The sequence below is a fragment of the Ambystoma mexicanum genome, chromosome 5p (genome assembly GCF_040938575.1).
Source record: "Ambystoma mexicanum isolate Mex_15411 chromosome 5p, UKY_AmexF1_1, whole genome shotgun sequence".
Classification (NCBI taxonomy): domain Eukaryota; kingdom Metazoa; phylum Chordata; class Amphibia; order Caudata; family Ambystomatidae; genus Ambystoma; species Ambystoma mexicanum.
Window position 1 is genome coordinate 992,786,717 of NC_090930.1, and position 25,812 is coordinate 992,812,528.

The following is a 25,812-nucleotide window of genomic DNA, read 5'->3' on the forward strand; positions in this document are numbered from 1 at the left end:
TACTGCACATAACATGCTCCTACAACCTGAGCTCTTATGACATACGCTTTTACAAAACATGGTTTTACGACACACATTCTTACAACACATATTCCTACCACGCAGGTGCCTTCAACATGCGCTGCAATCATGTACGCTGAGTGTATGGGTTTTACAGTTGGGACTTAACAAAATTAACATTGTCTGAAAACTCACATCAAACCCATGTCATACTAACTGTACACAGAGCATATGAGTTTTTCTGTTCGTACATTACACAATTAAAACCTCCTAAAAACTCACATGAAAGGCAAATCACAGCTAACTTTGATGTCAGTTTTAAAGTGATGGAAGACATATTAACTTTTTATGCAAACTGTATGCAGAGCCTATGAGTTTTGCAGTTCATACATTGCACAATTAACATCTAAAAACTCACATCAAAGGAAAGTGACAGCTGACCTTTATGTCATTTTCAAAATGATGGAATAAATGTACACTTTTCATACGAAATGTACACTTTTGTAGGCATACAATGGATGAGCAGATTCGAGGTATATTTTAGATTAAAACCCTACACGTACATTTGCAATATTAACATTGTGTATTTGAACACTAATAACAGTATTTTTTAGAACACTAATTGGACACTAGCCATGGCCTTCGCCGCGTTCCCATTGATCTCCCCCATAATGGCATGTTCCCCATAATGCCATTTTGTATGGAATTGTAAATTCCTTCTATTATTATGTTTATGTACTCTTGGGCTTTGCAACAGGAATGTGCCGAGTTGAGCCGGTCCTGAGTTTCCCAATGCACTGACTTTCAAGGGTTTTGTTGCATTATGTGTACTCTTCTAAACTGCAATTTTACTAAAGATGTTTCCTTGAATTTCAAGGGTTTCATTATTTCGTAGTTTGTTTGCGTGCCACTGTATATTTGAAAACATAAACGGGCTGTTCCCACTGTATGTTTGAATACACAAACGGCCACTAGCCATGGCCTTTGACCATGGCCAGTGGATACGGCTGAACACAAACGGGCTACTAGACATGGCATTCGGCCATGCCCACTGTATATGTTAAGACACTTGCAGCTGTTTTGGCAGTCGAGCAGAAATTGACCTTTTTTGTCTATGGGAAAAGCAATGGGGAGTCGGCCGAAAAAGCCGTTTAGCTTTGTTGTCTAATTTCTAACTAATCTTTACCAGGATTTGCAGTCTGGGAGGGCCTGCGCATGCAAAATTTCAACCAAATTCCTCATACAAGTCAAAAGTTATTGGCAATTCATTTTTTTGGGTTATGTATGTAAGTCCAACTCACCTTATCTAAAAGCATTTTATTAAATTACTTTTTTGCCATAGCCGCAGGTATAATTATAATTGGGGTTTCCGGTTTTAAGTGTTTCATTTTTTACTTCTAGGGTTGTTTTTCCAGTGTTTTCCAAAAATGACAGCATCTGCTTTTATCAGTGTTTCTCATGTGCCCCTTCAAACAATCAAGGATAACTGCTTTTTCCAGTGTAAACACACACATATTCTTTTATTATTTCATGGCGTTCAACGCCATCATAATATATACAAATTATACATACAATAATACAACAACAGATCAACTCAAAACCCCCCGTCCCCCCAATATTTACCCCAAATCTTCATGAACAATCCAGTTTTGCCTTGTTTCCTATATAGAAACTTCTCAATATCCACCCAGTTGTGCATTTCATTCAACCACACTTCCTTGTCTAATGTAACATCAGTTTTCCAATTCCTAAGGATGATTTTTTTCCCCATCAAGGCACCCCTAAATAACCACTTCTTTTGACATTGAGTAAGCTCCTCCAAGGTTGCATCGTTTCCCAAAATCAGTGTTTCAAAATCCAAACTAATTTACTCATTCAAGACCCTATCCAAAATTACACCTACATCACTCCAAAATCCTCATTCCTTCCTGCAATCCCACATCATATGCTCCAATGTACCATTTTCATGAACACACGCCCAACATTGTGGATCATCCTTCAAACCTCTCTTCCATAATCTCTCTGGGGTCCAATACACCCTATTTAGAATCTTAATTTGTCTTGTTCTTTCAGACAAACTCAGGGAACACAGACTGACATTCGCACATATCCTCTTCCATGTATCCACTGTCATGTCAGTGCCAATCCTCCTACCCCACTCATCTCTCAGCATATCATTACCTTTATATTCACACACAATCTGTTTGTACACTCGGCTAGCTAGGCCACTCTGACCCACCAGTGATTTCCTGGTAAGAAAATTCAGATCTACCGTAGCTTGAGAATCAATTCCACCAATAGCAATCTTCAATTTCCTGTAATCTGAAATTCTGAAATTGTCAATATTAAACCCAATTACCTTGTTTGAGCAGATCTCCAATCCAACTGACAACTCCCAAGAATCAATCTGGGCAGAATAATGATTTATTTTCAAATTTAATAGAGAGATTCAACCATATTGAAGCATCAGGATTTTTGTATGCATCCACACCCAAAAGTCCAGCTAATTTCTTCCATGAGCTTCTCAAACAAGCCGTTAATGGATCCTTCTTACTCTTTGCTCCCGATTCCATAGTCAATAATGCCCTTGGTGATAATGGGCCATTATAACTTGTCTCTGCCGTAACCCATTCATTTAGTAATTCAAGGGCCGAATTTGGCAACAGTATTTGTATTTTATTTGTATTTTATATAGTGCTTTTGACCAAAGCGCTTTCCAGAGAACAATTTGCAATACATAAAATAAGCAATGAAATTGATGTTCAGAGTCAACCAGTAACAGAGAACCATTTGCAAAGAACAATTACATAAAATAAGCAATGTAAATTGAGGTTCAGAATCATCCAGTAACAGGGAACAATTTGCAAAGAGCAATTTGCAGAGACCTATTAGCAATATAGGCAGTGTTAAATGGATGATCAAAATCAGCTAGTAATGATCAAACAGACAACTGAAGTAGGTGCGTTTTAAGGAAGAGCGGAATAAGGAATAGGAAGTAATGGAACGGATAGAGAGAGGGAGAAGGTTCCAGTGATGAGGAGCAAGAAGTTGGAAGGATCGAAAATGGGATTGAGCACAAGGGGCGCGTGGGACAGTAAGTAGAAAGTGATCAACAGAGCGAAGAGAACGAGAGGGAGAATAGGAGAGGAGAGATGCAAGATAGTTAGGGGCGAATCCGCAGATTTGAAGACAAGACAAAGGAAGTTGTATTTGAGTTGAGAGTGAAAAGAAAGCCATCCCTGCGAGGTGAGGGATGAGGAGATTGAGTCGCCATGGGAAAGAAAACAGAGGGAGCGGATGGAAGAAAGATAGATTGATTTGAGAGGGGCAAGACGTGAGGAAGGAAGACCAAAGAAGAGAACGGAGCAGTAGAAACGTCGAGAGAAGATTAAGGAAGATACTAGTAGCTGTGTGGCATGGAAAGTGAGAAAAGGGCGATTTTTGCGTATATTGTACAGATGAAATCGACAGGGACGGGAAGTAAGAGAGATGTGGTGGGCAAAGGAAAGATTAGTATCAAAGTGGAGACCAACATTGCGAGCAGAAAGGGAGAGAGGGAGATAGGAGGGACGAAAGAAACTGGAAGGAGGAGGAGATGGAGGTGGGAGGACATTAGCTGTTCTCTCTCTTGACTGTCATCATGAGACAGTCATGACAGTCTGTCAGATGTCAGAGGACTGTCATGACTGTCCTCTGACATCTGACAGACTGTCATCTCTCATGACTGGCTCCAACAATAACATAGGCCCAGGATTGAGAGGTTAACCTCGAAATCCACCCTAATGCAACCATTGCTCAAAGACATTCATCAATCACAAACTGATTTTTACCAGTTTTGACAGTGGTATTGTTATGTATAAAAGATAGCACGCTTTGAGAACTCACAGTCGGTTAAGGCAATGTGCAGTGAGATCAAGGGGGTAATTCATAGAATTCAGCGCACAAGTGGCGCACACGGCTGGCGCACAGTGTGCGCGTGCGAATCCCTGCGCCAGCCGCGTGCGCCAAAACCCATTTCCGCGCACAGCGTATTCATGGATTCCAGCTACCAAAACCAGCCGTGGCGCACAGTGGCGCAGCGACCCTGCAGCAGCGCCAGTTATGCCCCCAAGAACGCCTCTCGCGCAGGGAAAAGCCATCAAAATCCCCAATCCAGCGCAAAGGGTTGCGCTAACCCTGTACCAGCACGGCAAGCGGGCTACGTGTATCACTGGGGTGCGCGGGAAGTACCTCACGTCATTTCAGCTGGGTACATGCATTTCAGGGGTGCGCGGGAAGTTTCACACGCGATTCCATCAGGGTACGTGTATTTCAGGGGTGCGCAGGAAGTTCCACACGCGATTTCAGCAGGGTACGTGTATTTCAGGGGTGTGCGGGAAGTTCCACGCGCGATTTAAGCAGGGTACGTGTATTACAGGGGTGCGCTTGAAGTTCCACACGCGATTCCATCAGGGTACGTGTACATCAGGGGTTCGCGGGAATTTTCACACGTGAATCCAGCAGGGTACGTGTATATCCGGGGGGGGGCGGGAAGTTCCATACGCGAATGTCCTGGCTACGTGTATTTCGGGGTGCGCGGGAAGTTTCACACGCGATATCAGCAGGGTACGTGTATTCCAGGGGTGCGCGGGAAGTTCCACACGCGAATGTCCAGGCTACGTGTATTTTGTGGTGCGCGGGAAGTTTCACACGCAATATCAGCAGGGTACGTGTATTCCAGGGGTGCACGGGAAGTTCCACACGCGAATGTCCTGGCTATGTGTATTTCGGGGTGCGCGGGAAGTTCCACACGCAAATCTCCTGGCTACATGTATTTCGGGGTGCGCGGGAAGTTACACGCGCAAATCTCCTGGCTACGTGTATCTTGGGGTGCGTGGGAAGTTTCACACACGAAGTCAGCAGGATACATGTATATCAGGGGTGCGCGGGAAGTTCCACACGCGATTTCAGCAGGGTACGTGTATTACAGGGGTGCGCGGGGAGCACCACACGTGAATTGCACGTGTGGGTCCTCCCAGGTGTTCCCTCTGCACCCTCCACGGCCCCTGCAGGTGGCTCTCACCACAGGGGCCTACCCTGCACATGTCCTGCAGGCACCCCATCCACCATGGCCATGCCCCCCAGCCAACCCACATGTCAACTTGCACTACTGCCCACCAATGCATGTCCCCCTGCACCCCCAGCCACCAGGGGCCCCCTCCACCAGGCCCCCACCCATGTCTCCCACCACCCCCACCCCCCAGCAGTGCAGGGGCACCCTCCACCAGGCCCCCACCCATGTCTCCCACCCCCCAGCAGTGCAGGGGCACCCTCCACCAGGCCCCCACCCATGTCCAACTAATGTCCCCACCACCCCCACCCCCCAGCACTGTGGGGCACCTGCCAGCAGGCCCCCACCCATGTCCAACTCATGTCCCCACCACCCCCCAGCACTGTGGGGCACCTGCCAGCAGGCCCCCACCCATGTCTCCCACCACCCCCACCCCCCAGCAGTGCAGGGGCACCCTCCACCAGGCCCCCACCCATGTCTCCCACCACCCCCACCCCCTAGCACTGTGGGGCACCTGCCAGCAGGCCCCTACCCATGTCCAACTCATGTTCCCCACCACCCCCACCCCCAGCAGTGCAGGGGCACCCTCCACCAGGCCCCAGCCATGTCCAACACATGTCCCCACCACCCCCACCCCCTCAGCACTGTGGGGCACCTGCCAGCAGGCCCCCACCCATGTCTCCCACCACCCCCACCCCCCAGCAGTGCAGGGGCACCCTCCACCAGGCCCCCACCCATGTCTCCCACCACCCCCACCCCCCAGCACTGTGGGGCACCTGCCAGCAGGCCCCCACCCATTTCCAACTCATGTTCCCCACCACTCCCACCCCCCAGCAGTGCAGGGGCACCCTCCACCAGGCCCCCACCCATGTCCAACTCATGTCCCCACCACCCTCACCACACAGCAGTGCAGGGGCACCCTCCACCAGGCCCCCACCCATGTCTCCCACCACCCCCACCCCCCAGCAGTGCAGGGGCACCCTCCACCAGGCCCCCACCCATGTCTCCCACCACCCCCACCCCCCAGCAGTGCAGGGGCACCCTCCACCAGGCCCCCACCCATGTCCAACTAATGTCCCCACCACCCCCACCCCCCAGCACTGTGGGGCACCTGCCAGCAGGCCCCCACCCATGTCCAACTCATGTCCCCACCACCCCCACCCCCCAGCACTGTGGGGCACCTGCCAGCAGGCCCCCACCCATGTCTCCCACCACCCCCACCCCCCAGCAGTGCAGGGGCACCCTCCACCAGGCCCCCACCCATGTCTCCCACCACCCCCACCCCCAGCAGTGCAGGGGCACCCTCCACCAGGTCCCCTCCCATGTCTCCCACCACCCCCACCCGCCAGCAGTGCAGGGGCACCCTCCACCAGGCCCCCACCCATGTCCAACTCATGTCCCCACCACCCCCACCCCCCAGCAGTGCAGGGGCACCCTCCACCAGGCCCCCACCCATGTCTCCCACCACCCCCCCACAGCAGTGCAGGGGCACCCTCCACCAGGCCCCCACCCATGTCCAACTCATGTCCCCACCACCCCCACCCCCCAGCAGTGCAGGGGCTGCCTCCACCAGGCCCCCACCCATGTCCAACTCATGTCCCCACCACCCCCACCCCCCAGCACTGTGGGGCACCTGCCAGCAGGCCCCCACCCATGTCTCCCACCACCCCACCCCCCAGCAGTGCAGGGGCACCCTCCACCAGGCCCCCACCCATGTCCAACTCATGTCCCCACCACCCCCAGCACTGTGGGGCACCTGCCAGCAGGCCCCCACCCATGTCTCCCACCACACCCACCCCCCAGCAGTGCAGGGGCACCCTCCACCAGGCCCCCACCCATGTCCAACTCATGTCCCCACCACCCCCACCCCCCAGCACTGTGGGGCACCTGCCAGCAGGCCCCCACCCATGTCCAACTCATGTTCCCCACCACCCCCACCCCCCAGCACTGTGGGGCACCTGCCATCAGGCCCCCACCCATGACCAACTCATGTTCCCCACCACCCCCACCCCCCAGCACTGTGGGGCACCTGCCAGCAGGCCCCAACTCATGTTCCCCAGCCAACATGTCATCACAATCTAGATCCGTGGTCCCTATGGTCAGCCTCCAAATGCAAAACACCCACCTGAGTATTGCATCCACCCACTCAGAAATGGCAATTACATGACAGAACACAAATTGCAAGTTTCGAAACAAACACATGTCCCTCACATACACCCAATGGGTGTCAGTGAATCTCAAAACCCATATCATGATATGCATGAAACCAATGAGATGATACTACACATTGAAGTTCGATAAAAAAAATATGTATTAAAGGAAACAAATAGATTCAAAAATAAAGAAACAGAAATGGGAATGTACAACAATGAAAAGAAGCATGTCCGTGAAAAAAAGCAAAACCAAAAATCATAATCCAAAGGAATGGTGTCCAAAGTCACTGTCCACAAAACAAAATCCAATGGGAAATAATAATTGAAAGCCATTGCTCCATGGGTAAATTGTGAAAGAAAAATAAAATCCAACAGTGAACTATGTACAGACGAACAAGCCAGGGTCCATTATCCCAACATAAGAAATTAAACCTATCTAACAACACTAACTAATAGAATAAACTATACACAAAAATGTGGCCAATGTCCAAAAGGTCCAAAATAAATCCAAAAACAAAGGAAACCTAACACTAACTACATAACTATGTACAAGGGCAGCGGGCTAGTCTGACGGCTCACTTTTGGATGTCCCGGGCCAGGGCATCATCGAACTCCTGCTCAATGTCCCGGAGGCGGTCCTCCTCCATGGCTCCGAGGGTCCGCAGGGCCGTCGACGTGTCCACCTCCAACCCCCTGCGGATTGCCTCGAGGCACTCAGCCCGCCTCAGGGCCCTCCGCATGGAGTTCTCCGCCCTGACCATTGTGAGCCGTGCCTCTTCCGCCCGCTGCCACTCCGCATCTATGGCGTGGCCCAACCGCTGCCACACGGAAGACACTCTCTGTCCTGGGTCCTCCTGCCCTCCGGCCGATGCCTGCCCCTCCGATGTTGAAGGCCCCGAGCCTTCATGGCTCCCACCACGTTGCTGCTGCTGCTGTGCCTCTGCCCATGCACTGCCTCCTGCTGCCTGCACATCCTCCGCCGGCTGGGGTGCAGTCGTTGATGTGGCCACCCCTGCTGGACGTCCGACTCCCGACTGTGGCAGGGATGCCTCCTCCACCAACCTGGCCGCACCGTCAGAGGCAGCTCCACAGGGCACCGAGGTGACTGATGGGTGGGAAGATGGCACGGAGGACGACTGGCGCGTAGGGGGTTCAGTTAAGGAGGGGATCGTAGCAAGCCCCATCAAATGGAGGAATCCGGCCTGGGTGACCTGTCCCAGTAGGCTGACGTGGTCAACGAGCCATTCGAGATGACGTGCAGTCTCCTCATGAAAAGACTGCAGGTCACCTCGCATGGCCCGTTGACGCAACGCCACACCAGTCAGGACAGGCTCAACCCGGACCGGATAGCCACGTCCGCAGGCAGAGGAAGGCCAGTTGTCGTTTGCTCATCCCCTGCCTGAAAACAGGTCTGGACGTAGGCATCCCTGCTGGTGCAAGATGATGCAGGGACAGGATCAGGGATAGGATTGCACACAGGCACCTCCGCGGCGGCCTGTGCTGCCTCCTGTCCCTGGTCCTGCACTGCACCACTAGCACCAGTGGGATCCCCACCTCCAGACCCCGTCTCTGTTGCTTGAATGGCCTCCTCCTCCACCAAACCCCCCACCAGCCTGGATGACTCCGTGCCATCTTCCCCCGTTGGGCCCTGTGGGGTCCCAGCTGCCCCTTCTGCTGCCGAGTCCAACTCCAACCTCTGCCTCGTGGACCTCCCCCCGGCAGCTGCGGCCTGGGACGTGGCACCAGACTCCTCACTCCCCGATGAGATGACAACATGGGAGGGGAGCCGGGCCTTGCGTCTCCGGCTGGCGGTGGGATCCCCGCCGCTGTGCTCCACAGCACCTTCTCCGCCCTCTTCATCAGTTGACGCTGCAGACAGGGAGAAATAAAACACAGGCATCAGGGCACTGTACAATGGACACATACACACATGACAGTTGTACATGAGTGGCATTGGCAAACCTCAGACATGCCATCACAATCCCCAACACACATATAATTTCAACTCGCACACATGAGCCATACCACAGCCATATCGCAACTGCCAGCACCATCCATACACATACAACAGCATGAGCAGGCAAAGCTGAGCCAGACATCACATGCAACACAGGAAGTGCACCACACATGTACACACACCAGCACACTTGCATGCATGTGTACACCTCTGCCAAGTGTTGCAGTGTTCAGATGGGCATCCATGTCACATCTGCCAATCAGGCTTCCACATCCCGCTGTCACATGCATCCATGTTGCATCACTGTTGCACCCTTGTCAAATACACACAAATGCACATGTACACAGTGCTGATACATGCAGCTGAAAACAACATACATGCGTGACATCACTGACATGTCTACTTACATACACATTCATCCAAACATGTGTGCCCACACAACTGCATTTGGCATGCAAGCCTACACACACAAGCACCATCCATGTCTCACACATTACAGCCCTCGCATGTGTTAGCCCCACGGCCCTGTACACCCCCACCCATACTCGACCCCATACAAACAGATGTGCAACCTGCACACTACTGAAACATCACCACACGCACAGCTCACAATCAGGATGCATGTACACTTACCGCTCGACTCCAGACGGGTCTGCCGCTCAAGGACCTGGACGTGGAGCGCTGGGGATATGCGTTCCAGGACCCTCATCTGATCTTCCGACAAGTGGCCCCGGCGCCCCTTGGCATCCGCTGCCTTCAAGAGGCGCCAGGCCTTATTCAGGGTCCTGGATCTGAAGTCCTCCCAGCGCTTCTTGACATGTTGGAAGTCGCAGACTGCCACCCCCTCCGCGTTGATGGCAGTCACAATGTCAGTCCAGATCCGAGTCCGTCCTTCCTTGTCAGCGCGGGAACTTCCGATGAGGGCATCATATTGCCCCAGGACTTGCTCCACCAGGACACCAACTTCCCTGGCACTGAAGCTGGTGCCCCTCTGCCTCTCCGGCCGGGGGTTGTCAGTGGTGCCAGATGTTGCAGTGCCCGACATGACAACCCCAGAGGTAGGAGTGGGTGGGCAACTGGGTCCTGGGGCTGGGCTGTGGAGCGATGGAATCCCAGTCGGCAGTCTTCGGTCCCAGCAGGGGTGGTCACAGCAACAGCACCCCTGGCTGATGTGCAGGCAGCAAATGGCAGGGCACGTGGGCAGCAGGCAGTTAGGCAGCAGCAGATGGCAGGTGGGAGCATGCTCGGGGCTCTGGGGGGCAGTAGTTTGGCCTTCTGGGCAGGAGCGTGGTCTTCCGTGTGCTTACGCGTGGCCATCTTGATACGGAGTGATTTGGCACGTGAAAATTCGGCACGTCAGCGTGTAATTCGAGGAAAGGCCCGTAGCGCGTAAGCGCGTCTGCACGCATACGCAATTTCATTGGACAGGCGTGCATGGGCATTTCAGCGCGCGTGAAAAACTGCACATCCGAGTGCGTTTCCCTCAGCACGGGTTAAAGGTGAGCGGGCCCAGCAGTTCGCTGTACGTGCCTTTCATGGAGACCGATGTGTGTTGCTGCTTCCTGTTGTTTCGCGCGCCATCACAACTTCACAGCTATCAAGGACGTATCTCTTCTTTTGCCGGGGGTATTGGCTACGCGTGTTTTTCTGCATCGCGCTAGTCAGACGGTGAGTCGCACACGCTCTTTTTCCCACTGCGGGTGCCCCTGTGTATTGCACCCATTTTTGATGTCATAGTAGCCTGCGTGTCCCACGCGTACGCGTTATTCGTGTTACTGGGTGCCACTGCGTACTGCGGGAGGTTGAATCCACGCACGTAGGCTTCAGGGTTGCGTGCATGGTTTTACTGCAGTTTTGGGGTGCCTGAGCGTTGCGTGACCCGTCACTACATCACCGGGGTCACATACATCCTTGCAGGTGCAGGGGGGCTGTTAACATCTTGCTTCCCACCCCCTTCACCCCAATTGCCCAGGTCAATTGTGGTGTACACCTCCCATTGGCACCACTCCATCTGTGCCGGCACTACTACATCTGTGCCATGGTTGGGAGGCCACCAAAGGTGAGGGGCGCCTCAGCTGGGCGTCCTCCTCGTGGCGGGCGTGGTCGGGGACGTGGCCGTGGTGACCAGGGAGTAGGGGGACTCCAGGGTGTCCAGGGCGGCCACAGAGGGGGAAGAGGCAGGGGTGCGCCACTTGAGCACAATGTTGTGCCATGTGTCGGTGCAGTCATGCCACCACCCACTGTGGTTCCGGGGGATGCAGCTTCTGCATCTGGCACTGGCGCCCGTGTGACCCGGCAGTTTGTTCCATCGACTGCCATGGGCCGAAGGGTAGTGGTAGCTGCAGGTGCAGCTGTGGACACCGCCACCCAGGCTCGGGTCTGCCAGCGCAGGCTGCGTTTGCACTTGAAGAGCCCTTGGTAGATCTCCAACAGGCCAGGGGGGAAACCATAGGGGCAGGCCGAGCTGCTCAGACCAAGACACGTGTCCCTGGGGCAGTCATGTCATCTGCTGCCCCGAACAGCCGGGTGTTGGCAAGTGCAGGGGCAGATGCACCCAACAGCACCCCGGTTGTGAGTCTGCCAACCTGGACCGTTGCGGTCAATGAGCCTGCCACAGCTGATGTTGCTGCGCAGGGTCCATTAGTGGGCACAGCTGCCACTGACAAAAGTCAGGCCTTTGGTCACCCCTCCACCTGCCACTCCCCTGGCTCAATCCACCGAACCCACTGGCCATACTGGTCAGGGCGGCATTAGCCAGCCAGGGTCTGCGCCACAGTCCAAGAGGAGGAAGGTTGCACCTGCAGCACAGGCTGGGACCCCACACACAGCCACGACCTCCTGCACATCGAGGAAGAAGCATTTCTGTAAGCAGGAATTGGACTTCCTCGTGGACTATGTGCGGGGCCACAGCCGTGACATGCTAGTGGGTGCCAATAGTCAGACTACGGCTGCCCAACGTGACACCCACTAGAAGCATGTTGCGGAACATGTCAGTTCATTCGGCCATGAGGTGCGCACGGCGCAAGAGTGCAAAAAGCGTTGGAATGACATCAAACGCAGCACTCAGGCTAAGCGTGCCTCTAATTACAACTTGACTCTGGTGACTGGCGGTGGGCCTGCACCAGAGGAGGAAGAGCTCACTCCGCATGAGGCACTCGTTGCGGAGTTCATATCCCTGAATTGGTCAAAGGAGTGGGAGAGATGCTGGACTTTGATGCCCAGTCCAGTGAGTGTTGATGCGTCTTTGTTGAGGACGTGTGTGTTTCACTTGTGGGATGTGTTGTGCATGATTGCCGCTACATGTGACGTGTACATGGTTCTGATGTGTAAGTAATGCAATGCTTCCGTCATGCATGTCTCCTCTGCCTGCATGCAGGGACTCCATGTAGGCATGCTTCCTTGCCCCTCCTCCGCCACTCTGCACCCCAGTTCCACCTTTGCACTGGTGTTCTTCAATCTTGCCAATGTTTACTTTCTTGTTCATGCAACCTGTGTAGATGCTAACTTCCAGCGTAGAATCTCCCAAACATATGCCGTGTGGTACAGCCTTAGTACTTGATGCAGGGTATCTCACTTGTACTGTGCATAGGTCAGATGTCCCGCAGGGACATGAGTGCCCATTCATGCTCCATGTGCATTGCACGCATGCCCCTATGTGTCCTTGACTGGATGATCACTGTAATACAAGTCCTTGGTTACATACATTGCCTGCCATCTCATTAGCCTTCCCATGTTAACTGTGGCTCAGTCCTGCGTTGCACACATGTTTAGGGTCTGACAATCTGTGTGGCTCACAGGCCTCAGCCTGTTCAATGGCCAATGACTCTGTCCAACTGTTGTTGTGTCTTCTTCACACATGGGCGGAATCCAGAGTTTTCATCATGTGTCCTGCTTACTGTCCCAGCATCATTTGCAGTGTTGTCACTTGAATCACATTAAGCTGTTGATGCCAGTCAACACTGCCTGTCAATACACAGGTGTATGGTCAGCCTTTTGATACCATGCTAGGCATCCCTGCTTTGGTACTGGGGTGGAGGGGTGCTTGGCTTCTAGATATGGTACACATTGAATGCACAATGCACGTGATGTCTGAATTTGACATTGCACTGCCTTCACATTTCCTGGCACACACCATGGAGTCCTTGTACATGTAGGTGGTGAGTGGCGTACACATTTTCTGCACTGCATAGACCCACTTCCATGGAAACTGCCACCTTTCAACAGGTCTGATCACAGAAGCAATTCAAAGTTGACCCAGCATGCATGCCAGGTTATATGTTGTGTGTCACATGTCTGCCTGATGCGTTTGCTGTCGGTGTGTGTGTGTGCTGTGTGCGTCTGACATGTGTAGTGACCTTTTTTCGCTCTATTTTTCAGGTGATGACGCAATGGAGGCGGAGGATGGTGTTGTCATGCCAGACACAGGGTTGTTACCACTACATCAACCCGGCACTAGTGGGGGTCGTGGGGTGGTAGTCCACGAAAACCCCCAAGTGCTACAGTCCATCTTGTCTCTGGCTGCCTATGAGTCCAGCCTTGATACGACTCTGACATCCATGTTGAGTTGGATGAGCATCAAGTCCATGTGTCAGGGGTGAGTGATTCTGATGTGGACACTCCTCTGTCTGCGACACCTGCACTGAGGGATCAGACAGTCTTGGTTCCTCCGCCCGTGGTGGATCGGGACGCAGGGTCACCCTCCACACCAGTCACTGATGTGCCTGGGACATCACATTGACGGGGGCATGTAGTCGTGCAGCAGCGGGCGGTGCCAACACAGCGAGGCCCCCCGGTCCTTGGGTCCCGCAGGGGTCAAGCCCGGCAACGCGGTCGCTGCGCGCAATCGCAGTATACTGAATGGGAGCAAGATATGACTGCCAATTCAGAACGGCAGGGGGCAGCAATGGAGAACATCGCTGAGAGCATGGAGCGTATGGCCCGATCTGTGCTCCCCCCTGCTAGGCAGGTGCTTCTCCAGCAGCAGGCGGCACGGTCCACGGCCCGCTCGCTCAGGCTGAGCATGGCGGCCTCAGACAGGGCACGCCAGGCTGAAATGTCGTCTCTGCGTCAAGCAATTGCTGCTCACGCAGAGGCGCACATGGATGCCCTGAGGGAGGAGTATGCTTCCCTCAGATCCACTCTGGGTGTCCTTATGATGTCCCAGAGGCAGCAGGCAGAGGAGAGGTTTGCACAGCTTGAGCGTACCATCTCGGCTGAGCTACAGGCTTGCCGGGAGGTGCAGCGGTTGTCCAGCCAAGCCTTGCAGGTGGAACTCCGTGTTACACGTGCTACCTTGCAAGAGGAAGCACGTGTATCACGTGAGGTTCTGCATGCAGACCTACGTCACATTGCCACACAGAACCAGGCTCACCCGTCTGGCAGACTTGCTGCCGACGAGGGGCAAGCTGCGGCTAGGCGTGGCCAGGCTACTGTGCCACGTCCTCCTTTACAGGATGAGCCAGACTCGGACGATCATCTATCTCCCACATAGGTCGGGCTGTGCAGGCGTTGAGCCCATGGAGGTTTTTTTTTTGGCTCAGCATCATCGCATGTGGATGTTGAGCAGCACCCTGTACCTCCCCCCTCCTGGGTGCCTCCCCTCCCCCCCGGGTCGTATGTGGCCATTTTTGATTTTTCTTTTAGTTTAGTTAGTTAAGTTTCTGTTTGATAGTTAGTTTAATTAGGTAATGTAGGTTTTCCATAGTTAGTGTAATTAGTTAATAGTTAATATAGTTTAAAATTGCTTGTCTATTGTGCTTTCATGTGACGGTGCGGTGCTTTGGGGCTTTTGAAGGCATCCACTGTCTGTTCCAGCTGGGCCCTTCAGGCTTGTCTTGTGTATGTGTTTGCTTCTTGGGGTCCTTGACTCACATATGCCACTCCTGCCTCCCTTATCCATGGGCTCGCAAGGATGGTTCGGTGTCACAAACTTTTACACAAGGGCTTTGGACTGTCATATCTGTGGCATGTCTGGTGCTGTGTGACTTGTGTTTACACCCCTAGTGGGGATGATTTTGGTGTTATTGTCCACTGTTCAGCTTTTGCTAGATGGGGTGTTTCATGATTAATGTATACATTAATTGCTATGCATTGTGTAGTATGTTTCTTATCTTTACTGTACACATGCTTGTTGCAATTCATGCTGTAGATAGTGTTCCACACTTTGGATGTTAAAGACGGATTGATGCTGTGATTTATGATGTGACTCTCTGACATGGTCAAGTAATGAGATGCCTGAAGAGACACACACAGATGACTTTGAAGCATTAATCATGTGTTTCATACCCTTTCTGCAGGGGGATGAGCCTCCAGAGCTCCTTTGCCAGCAGACATGGCCCATTGGACGACGGAATTTTGGACACGTTTGTTGGTGCCCACATGCACATGTGTGCACAAGCAGAGGCACAGGGATTGCAGACCTACATCCTAGAACTGCTGACGTGTTCCAAGGAACTCCAGGCAAGGTGAGCAGCACAGGGGGGCCACAACACAGCAAAGCTTGCACCAGGCGAGTTGCACATGCAGGCTTAGTCACAGCACTGAGGGTGAGCTTGGACGAGTGCAGGGGCAGTGGCACATACCCTCCGGTACACCAAGGTCCATTGAGGCACTTGTATCAACCATGTAGCCTTCCGAGATATGGAAAGGGGCAGTTCACAGGGACATACATTGGTGTTCCATTTGCCACGCGCCCACCGGCGGCTGACTGACTGGATAGACTGTGTATGACCCGTCACAGGGGTAATGTTATATATGGGTACGAAGCATCTACACCAGATTGTCTGTTTCTAGAGTAGTTTGTTGCTATGGGGCATGTTTGGTGGTGTGTTTTTGTGTAATTGGCGCGTACAGGTTGTTGACTGTGGCTCTCTTTGCAGCATTGCAGTGCTCCTGTAACCGGACCTGAGAGTGCGCAGGCAGGAGGCCAGCACTCGAAACCAGAGCTAAGTGTCTTGCTGTTTTTCTTTCAAACTGCTCTGCATAGGCTTGCTGGGGGGTGCACTAATGCATGGATGTATATGTGATTCAATTTGGTATGTTTTTTCCCCCTAATCACCCAGAATCCTATGCAATTTTGAACCCTGTACCCTCTACCCGGTGTTCCTGCTTCCCGTACCTATCCAAGCAATGTTCCTAACCCTCTTTTCCCACTGGGGTTGCGGATGCCTGTGTAAGCCCCGAACTTGCAGGCGCCAAAACCCTAGAGGGGGTGGTTGGTTCGTACCACTCCTAAGCCTGGACTACAGAAGGCCATGACAATGATGTCCAAGTTTGTTTGGATTGTGTATGTGTTCATGCAGGTAGTACATTTTTTCGTGCATTCCCTACTTTCATGTGTCATTCCTCCTCCCCTCTCCTGCCACTCATTCCAGTTATCCAGTGTGCCAACACCTGTCCTGACTGCATATCCCTGAACCTCCTTCCCCACCAGGGTCTCAGAGGCCTGTGTGAGTTTGACCTTGGGGGCACCCGGGACACGGTGGGGGTGGTTGTTTCGTGACACTCCCACGCCTGTACACGGGACCTGTGACAGTACACATCCGTTCATGGTGCATCATCCTATGTTATGTACCATACATTTTTCACATCCTGTTGTGACATTGTTTTACTGTGCTACCTTGGTTGTTGCATCATTGTGGTAGTACTTGGCCTTTGTGAGGTACTGCTACATCAAGTCATCTACTGGAGGGTGTTCTGGTTCGTTTTTATGCCTTGGATTTTGGGATTTTGGAAATGAGTGTGGATTCTGAGGGTGCAGGCACCTTTTTACACACAAGGTGGGAGATGGTGACGAAGGGGAAAGGTGATCCTGTGGCCAGGTGGAATTGAGGGTTGAAGGCTCCATGACCCAGGTGCAGTTGTTCAGTGGGTCATGGTCATTTGTGAGGGGGGGGTTGTTGTTGATAGTTGCCTTGCCCTGCACTGTGATGGGAACTCTGACATTGTAATGGTGGTATCCTATGTACATGTTGTGTTCTGCTGATCAATGCCTGTTCATGTGTTGTGTTTACCTTTCAGGTACGAGGGGATAGTTGTGGTTTGACATGTTGGGGTGTACACATGGTGAATGTTCACATGTGATGTGTAGAGAACACTGATCGTCACTTGAGTGCACATGCATATGTTGAGTGCATGTCCTTGCAGACCCACACACTTGCACTCTGATGCACTACATGTACTCCCACCCTTGCATATCCATGTGTACACTGTTTGCCTTCTGGTGGCCACTGTGTCCCTGCAGCACATGTTCTGTGACCAATTATGGATCCTGTACATGCCTAATTTGCTTTTTTGATGTGGTCTGTCGCTTAGATGTGATGCTCAGGGTGTGCATCACACACAATGGCTGTTCACTGTGCTGTGCGCAGAGCAGTGTGTTGCAGGAGTAGGACACAGCACACAGAAGCTGCAGTGTTGATTTTGCAATGCACAATGTGCATGTAGACAGGCATTCATTGTTTTGTTACGTCTACAACTCTTGTAATGCATTTGGAAATTACTTATTTTGGGTGGGAGGTTGTTGGTCTGTCATTTCATCTGATTCCAGGTCAGGCATCATTGTCTGATGCCACTGTACATTTTGGACATGGCAATGTGCACCTTATTGTTACTGTGTTGGTGTGTGGGTATTGCTTGCCATGTCATGTTGTGGTTTGGGGGGGTTTGAGTGACATAACAGTGATGGCCATAGCCTGTTTTGCAGGTGTGTGTGATGCACACCTTGCATGTCAGGGTCATCCGCTTCTCAGAGCAACTAGCTGGGGGTAGATCTCTCTCCACGGCAGGGCCCTCCCTCTGGAACAGCCTTCCTGCCTCACTTGAACTTGAGGGGAACCATCTCCGGTTCGGGAAGCAGCTCAAGACCTTCCTCTTTGCTTCTGCTTTCTCTCTGCCTCTCCCTTGCGGAATTCTTCACTGGAACTGCACTGGATCTGCAACTGGGCCACTCTCACCGACCTCGGTCCCTGGCCCAGCCACTCTCCACTTGCACTGCCTTCCTGGCAACCCCTGCACTGCGGTACTGTTTCTCTATCCCTACAGCCCCCCTTCCCTGCACTTGTCTGCACTTACCTTTGCAGTTGCCACCAGCTGACCTATGTATTTGTTTTTTGGTCTACTTCCCCTGTACTGCATCCCCCCCTCCGCTTCCCCTTGCACTTCTCCCTTCCCCCTACCCCTGCACTTGCACAATCTAAATGACACCTGGCCTAGTAGTACCGTTGTCTGTCTTCCCTTGTTCCCCCCTCCCTGCCTCATCGCACCTTGAAATACTTGTGTATAGGCCATATCATGTCATATGTCATATGTGTGCCTTTTGGTCACACAGGATAGCTTGTGTTTAAGTAGCTAGGGATGCAGACGATGTGGCACTTCCATGGCAACTATCTCAGGGTGGTAGGGTTGTGAAAGTTGGCTGTCTCTTTGTCATCATCGATTATCACCCAGTATGTGCCAGGCCTGTGTGCACTCCGCAGGGGTGGGAGTTTAGGTGAAAATGTGGCCACAAGCTGGGTCCAGGCTTCCTCGCCACGTGCCCTTTCCCCTCCCATGGGCAGCGCTTGTGCCTGTGGTTGGGGATGTGGGGGCACCACCATGTCCACCGGGACGCCCTGCCGTGTTGCAACATTGTGCAGGACAGATGCTGCCACAATGATCCTGCACACTACTGGTGGTGCATAGAGTAGTTGCCCGCCAGAGCGGTCAAGGGAGTGGAAACGTGACTTGAGCACTCCGAATGTGCGCTCCACTATGGCCCTGGTTGCAATATGGGCGGCGTTGTATCTTACCTGGGGTGGTGTGGTGGGGTACCGGATTGGCGTCATCATGTGGTTGCTCAGAGGGTAGGCACTGTCCCCTGGGGAGGTGATAATAGTTGAGTTTATTAGGGTTTGGGTATTTGTCTGTGTGTGACTTGCATGCATGTGCAAGGGCATTTGTACTCACCTAGGAGCCATGTGTCGCCATGCTGCCCAGCTTCCAGGGCCCGGCTCAAGGCGGACATTCTGTATATGAAACTGTCATGGGTGGAGCCAGGGTAGTTTGCATAGACAGAGGTGATGATTCCCTTTGCATCGCATACCACCTGTACATTGATGGAATGCCAGTGCTTGCGGTTTCGGTAGATGTGCTCAGTGGCCCTAGGTGGACATAGGGCCACATGGGTGCAATATATGGCACCGAGCACTTTGGGGAAGTGTGCCACCCTGAAAAAATCCAGGACAACGGCCTGCCTTCCTGCGGGTGTTCTGGGCATGTATCTGTGCCTGCGGACTGAGGGGCGCGCTGTCATGATTGCCAGTACCTGGTGCAGGCAGCGTGACTGCGTGGCCTGTGAGACCCCCCCCCCCACTATGGCAGTAGTTCGCTGAAATGACCCAGTGGCCAAAAAATGCAGGACATTGAGCTCCTTCTCCAAGGGGCTCAATGCTTGGGAGCAAAGGGTGGAGGATGTAAGGTCATTTTACCACTCCCTGACCAGGTCTAGGATGATCTGGGGTGGAAACCTATACCTGCATAGACCTGGTTGTCAGGCATCCCAAAAAGGCTTGTCCGTGGTGCGAAAATGCGTGCCCTGGCTATTCTCCTCCTCCTGCGGTGTCCCACAATCAGTGCTGCGAAAAATGGGGCATTCATCGTAGCTGAAAATACGTGTTTGTTGATTGCGCGCACTTTTGTACTGTGCGCGGGGACGCTTCCGCCTGCCTTCGTGTGGCGGATGCGTTGACGCCTGTGTGCGTCTTTTGCCGTGCGCGGGTTTCCTGTATTCAGATCCATGAATACGGGTTGTTCGCGTGCGTGTGGGCGTTCCGTGTAGTTCCCTGCAGTACTTCCCCAGTTACGCCTTCTTTTTCACGCATTGTTCCCCATTCCGCGTGTTACGCCCACTGTTCCGCCCACTTTGGTTGTGCGTGCCCCGCAATGTGCGCTTTTGCTGAGCGCGCAGCGCACGCCGTGTATGCCTGCGTGCGCCATGGCTGGATTGGGCGCACGGACAGCGGGAAACAGGCGCAGCGTCTTCCTTGAATCGCACGCATGCACGTGCTCTGCGTTTCTCACGCTTGCGCTCCCTTGCGCCTGCTTGCGCATATATTTTCGGCGCACGTTTGTTCCATGAATCGGCCCCCAAATGATTTGCTCAGAATCACACACTTTGGTGAAGCAATGTGCTATGGGCGGCCTCTTGGTGACAGTTGTGATACATTGCATGATCCCAATCGACTGCATTTAAGCAGCACAGAAAAGGGAGAAAAAATGACCTGCTGCAAGAAGAACACATTCCCAAGTACTTTTGCCACCATAGTGAAAATCAAAAGCTGGCACCCATGAATATACGCATGTAAATGAACATATATCTTAAAGCGGCTTTTTTCTCTTATTTCATTCTCCCTCTCTTTCCCTCTTATTTTCTCTTTCTTTCCTTCTTTTGTTTTTTATTTTTTCCTCTAAAATGTAAGAACAAAACTGAAATGTAAAGAGCATTATTTTATAGATTTGGAATGATGTATGTCAACTGAAACGAATCTTTTAATAAACAAATTAAGAAAGTGAAATATACTAATGTAGTTCAATTGACCTTCCCATTAGAAGAAATAGTGCAAGACAAAATAGCATTCGACTTTAAAATAAAGTAATGAACACCAAGAAAATAACCTCAGAGAGGAAATGTTCCAATAAATATGCTGGCAAAGTTTAAAAGGTGCTCACCTTTTAAAGCCAGCAATCTGTAGTGAAATATTCCATGGCAAACAAAATCCCAATTCGAGATCAGGTGGGTAAGCATCTGCACTGGAAACATGACAACCTAAGTAAAATCCTGGTAGCCAAATACTTGAGCAAGCATGCCAACCTCCAAAAAAATATGGGGTTGCATCCGCCCACTGAAAACAAATTACACTGTCCACCCACATGTGTCCTTTACATGTGCCCTAAAAACAGCCACAATTAGGGGAGAATAACTGCACCAGTGTACAGGATTGCAACCTCTCTTATCACATCCTAGGCAAATACTCATGACTTACTTACCCTCTTATCATTTTCCCTCCTCACCTCAATGTCTGGCTTTCAACAATACTCTGCTTTATAAAGATATCTTGAAAACTACACATACCATAGTGTCACTCAAATACATATAAATCCGTATAGAACTATATTAGGCAAAAGGTATACAATTGTGACAATGGTCCAGCCATCTTGACTGGGAGACTGCAAATACCAGAATGCAATTCAGCAAAAGGCAAAGATAATGTCTCTCAGAGAACGCTGGGAACATAGAAGATCTTTAAAGCATATTGGGGCATTCTATACATATATATATATATATATATATATATATATATATATATATATATATATATATATATATATCATATCATAAATACATAAATGGTTATTCTAGTTTGCCTCCCACGTGCAAGCTGGAATTGTAATTCTCCATGTATTAACAACTCCATACCCAGAGATAGCGGCTCTGTTCATGTGGGCCTCGTGTTAGCTTGCCCTTTAGAGTACAATGCTTTCAAGGACTGACAGTAAAAAAAAAAAAGACTGCAGATGCTGTGTGTTTTTTTAGTGTGTTATGAGATATTTAAAACTCAGAAAACACATGGCATCTGTAACTGTGGACTGTCTCCCAACCGTGCAGTAACCAGGGCTGACCATGTTTAGGTTCAATGCGAGGAAAGGCCAGTCCCTTAAGGCCATGTTGCTCATTGTGGTCAAGTGGGTTTGTAACTTGTGCTCACTTTGAAGCTAAGTAGGGTTGTCCAAGTTACTGCATGGATGGGAGTCCAGATGTCTATTTCCAGTGCATTGACTACAGATAGTGTACTTTTATGGCAGATGAAAGAATAATGCTTTTTTGGCCCCGAGGCTCTCACCAGGTACCCCCTCATCTGTGCTAGCTGTTCCCACTCCCCAGATCGCCTACTCGCATCCCCTGCCCTCTCTCTTTCCCCCCACCACAAACAGTGTTTCTGTGATGGAGTTTGCTGTGAGACGACGGCTATTCCGGGGCTATAGACAAGGTTACAGAAGAAAGTTGTGTTGCAAACTCAGTCCCTAGACCCCCTCCAAATCCCAAATTTCACTTGGTGTCCTCTTACCGCTCCCCCACCTCTAGCCTGATGGCATTTGCTTTTTTTTTACCTGCAAATGGCTTTTTCTGTGTTTAATTTTCTCATATCCTCGGCTATAGCCACAGTTATCTCTCGAAAAAAGATGGTGGCTGTTTCATTTATAAACACTCGATTTCTTGGCAATTTACCCGATATATAGCTATCTATTTTGGAGACAGGGCACCCCGTCCTACTTCAAATATTTAAAAAAACGACTGGACAGAATAACCCCAAACCACAAAAAGGATTTAAGACAACGCTTTGTCCCCAAGTTGTTTTGTACCAGATCCAAATCCATCCAGCGGTTTGGGCTGTGCGGTGGACCAAAAATGTTGTCTATGGGAAAATGAATGGCGTCTACGCTGAAACTTTTATTTTTTCTTAATAACTTTTTTTTAAACATATCATTCCCAACATTTGCAGTCTGGGGGGATTGGCCGTAACTAGTTGTCTTCAGATGCAAAAGTTATTAGCAATTCATTTTTCAGGTTTCCCCTGGGAGTCCGACTCACCTTAACTATAGGGTGATTTCCGTTCCCTTGTACCATGTTAGCCAAGGGTTGAATAGAAAGTTGATCCAAAAGAAAACAATGAGTCGATACCTTAATTAGGCTAACAGTCATTTATTTTGCTTATTTGCGAGCTTTCGTGGAATGTCCCCACTTCCTCAGTCAGAGATGGAATTAAACCTTTGAAAAACATCACAGCATTACAGCTTACATGGCCCCTGCTGCAAATACCCAATTATCTGTGCCTTTCTGTACCTGATTTGTAGTTTTGCTTCAACTCCCCCACACATCGATCTTCAATGTCTAAATGGTACATGATTCGATAAACTAATGCAGCCCATGTAATGATGCCAAGTTCCAACTGCAAATTCCACTGATGATGATCTTCTCCTTCCTCTCATCCAAGCTCTTGAGTTCAATGCCCGAGCACCGATGCACAGAGGAAATCCACCTGGCCTTTAACAAATCTGTGGAAACATAGCTACTCAACTGACAGCAACACAAAAGCAGTATACAATCCTCAATCAGCAAACACCCGCTCTTGTGGCATTAATCAGAAGAAATTCCTCTGTCTAAAATTACACAAACATGTCTCTAATCCACACGCGACTCATCAGCCAAGGACTATGGGAGATTGGACTCTCAGGATTTGTTCCCTGCGTGACCTCTAAACAGAATTGGACCAACATTCTTATGAACATGAAACAGGTCTGAACACAAGGTGCCAGCCATGAAGTGCAGGAAGGTTGAACTCATACAGGTCTCTCTCTCCTCACTCTTTAATCCAAACCAAAATGATGGGAAATATAGTTAATGGGGACAATAACCAGTCATTCCAATAATACTGGACCAACACTCTTGAACCAAAATGTTCCCTCTTGCTTAACAATTCTATTCTCCACTCCCATCTCTAACCGACTCTCATCTTCATCTCTTTCCACCTTACACTATCCACATAATTAATTCAACACATGGCAGCAGCTGCCTCCAAATACACCACTAGTTGGACAACACCACCCTTCATTTTTTTACCACTTTCCTTCCCTCCCCGCAAGATTATAGACTAACTAGATCCTCCCAGGGCTGAATCCAACTGGTCGACCTTGAGCTTTCCCTTTTGGATCAAACACACACTCAAGGTTCTTATGGCCACTACCAATCCCCATCTAGAATCACAATGACACTTAAGAAGTACTTTCGGCCTGTAAGCATCAACACCACAGCATTCACATCTGCCTCTTCCTCTATCCCACCAAAGACCGACCTCACTCTTTTTTTTGCAAGGCGTCATGCATCAAGGCCAACCAAAATGGCAGAAGTTCACTAGATAGGACCACCTTACAGCACATTACAATAGGAGTTATCTCTGAATGAGTAAGACTGATGATTTTGAGAGACAAATTAATCTATTGAACAATCTAACTCCCACACATGCTGTTTTGGTAACAGTATATTTTCACTATGTTTCACAACATTGCATATTTAGAGGTAGGAAAAGCTGGTATGAGAGCAAGCTAGTTAACCTATTACCAAACATAAGCAATGAATAGATAGGTTAAAAAAGTATATACCAAAGGTACCAGTAAGACACGTGTTGAGAGCCAGCTGTACAGATTCTGCTTTATCACTAGGAGGGCTGATGCATCCAATTATTTCCTGCTTGAAATCAGTTAAAAACTCATGAAGATCATTGGGACCACAAAGCAACTTGATGAAGAGGAATGGAAGGAACCGGGTGGGGTTACTAGTCAGCTCTCTCTTATAGACAATAAACATGCAGAATGTTCCTCTGACTTCTATTCTCAAGGTCATCTCAACGAGAGTTTACCGCCAATGTGTCCCTTTCCATGTTGTTCAACTTTGTGGTGGCATCCTGCATACCACTGACTCTCTGTTCCACCGCAGTTTCATAGGTACCTGCATTTTTATCAGTGTGAGCCGCCAGTGCATTAACAATAAATTGCTTGAGACCTCGCGACTCCTCCCAAACGAAATCCGCAACTGGATCTGTTATAACATTCTTCACATCTATTGAACAATTCGTCCTATCTTTACATCATGAACCATCTGGTAGCTAATTTACTGATTTCTCAATTATTTCTCAGAAACCCAAGATGTCTGGGTATGTGGCAGCAAACTTATCTTCCTCAATAGTTCCAATTGGTTTCTGCATGATTTTTCAATCTAGATTATTCAATTTATATTTTGCAGGAAATCATTTCTAATGTCCACAGTGAATGCACAGTGCCATGATAAGCACATGGAGCTAGCTGTGAAGCATGTTATAAAATGCCCTGAAAAAACCTCACTGGAGGTTGCAATTTATAGATGTATCCTCTAAGCGAAATACCTGCGACTTATTGAAAGGCAGTATTTGGGCTGTGATTAATGGACCCTTGTGATATACAGTTTTGCATGTTGTGCAATTTTGAAATAACACTATAAATGTATCTTAGACAATCAAGTCCGTAATGATGGATATTTTTTAAAAGATTACTTGAAAATAAGTCAATTCTGGATCAGTTATCTAATGATTGCGTGTAAGTAAAGGCACACAGTTTCTTATGTTGGTTTAGAAAATTGGTAAGGGGAGTGGTCCTACAGGGGGACCAGACGCTCTCAGAGCTATCCCTTCAGACACATAAATTTAGATATAGCACCATGCTATAATAGGGATCCTCTAATTTCTAGCACCTAATTCAGGACCCACAGCCTATCCCATAGGCCTCCACGTGTTTACACCCACCAAGGGTTAGAACGCTATCTTTCCTATTGGGCATTCACTATCCATACCTACAACATGAACCAAATGCTATCCTTCACAGAGGAAGAGATTGATAACATCATAAAATGTCCTTCTCTCTTCAGCATGGCAGGAGCACAGCAACACATTGCCTCCACAGCGACAGGAGATGTACTTTTAAATCTAAAGAAAAAGTGCTTCCGGACGGAAGTACATGGTCAGTTTCTCAGGGAATATCTCAGAGTAAATCTTGTACCCATGGGATAAATAGTCAGAAATTAACCA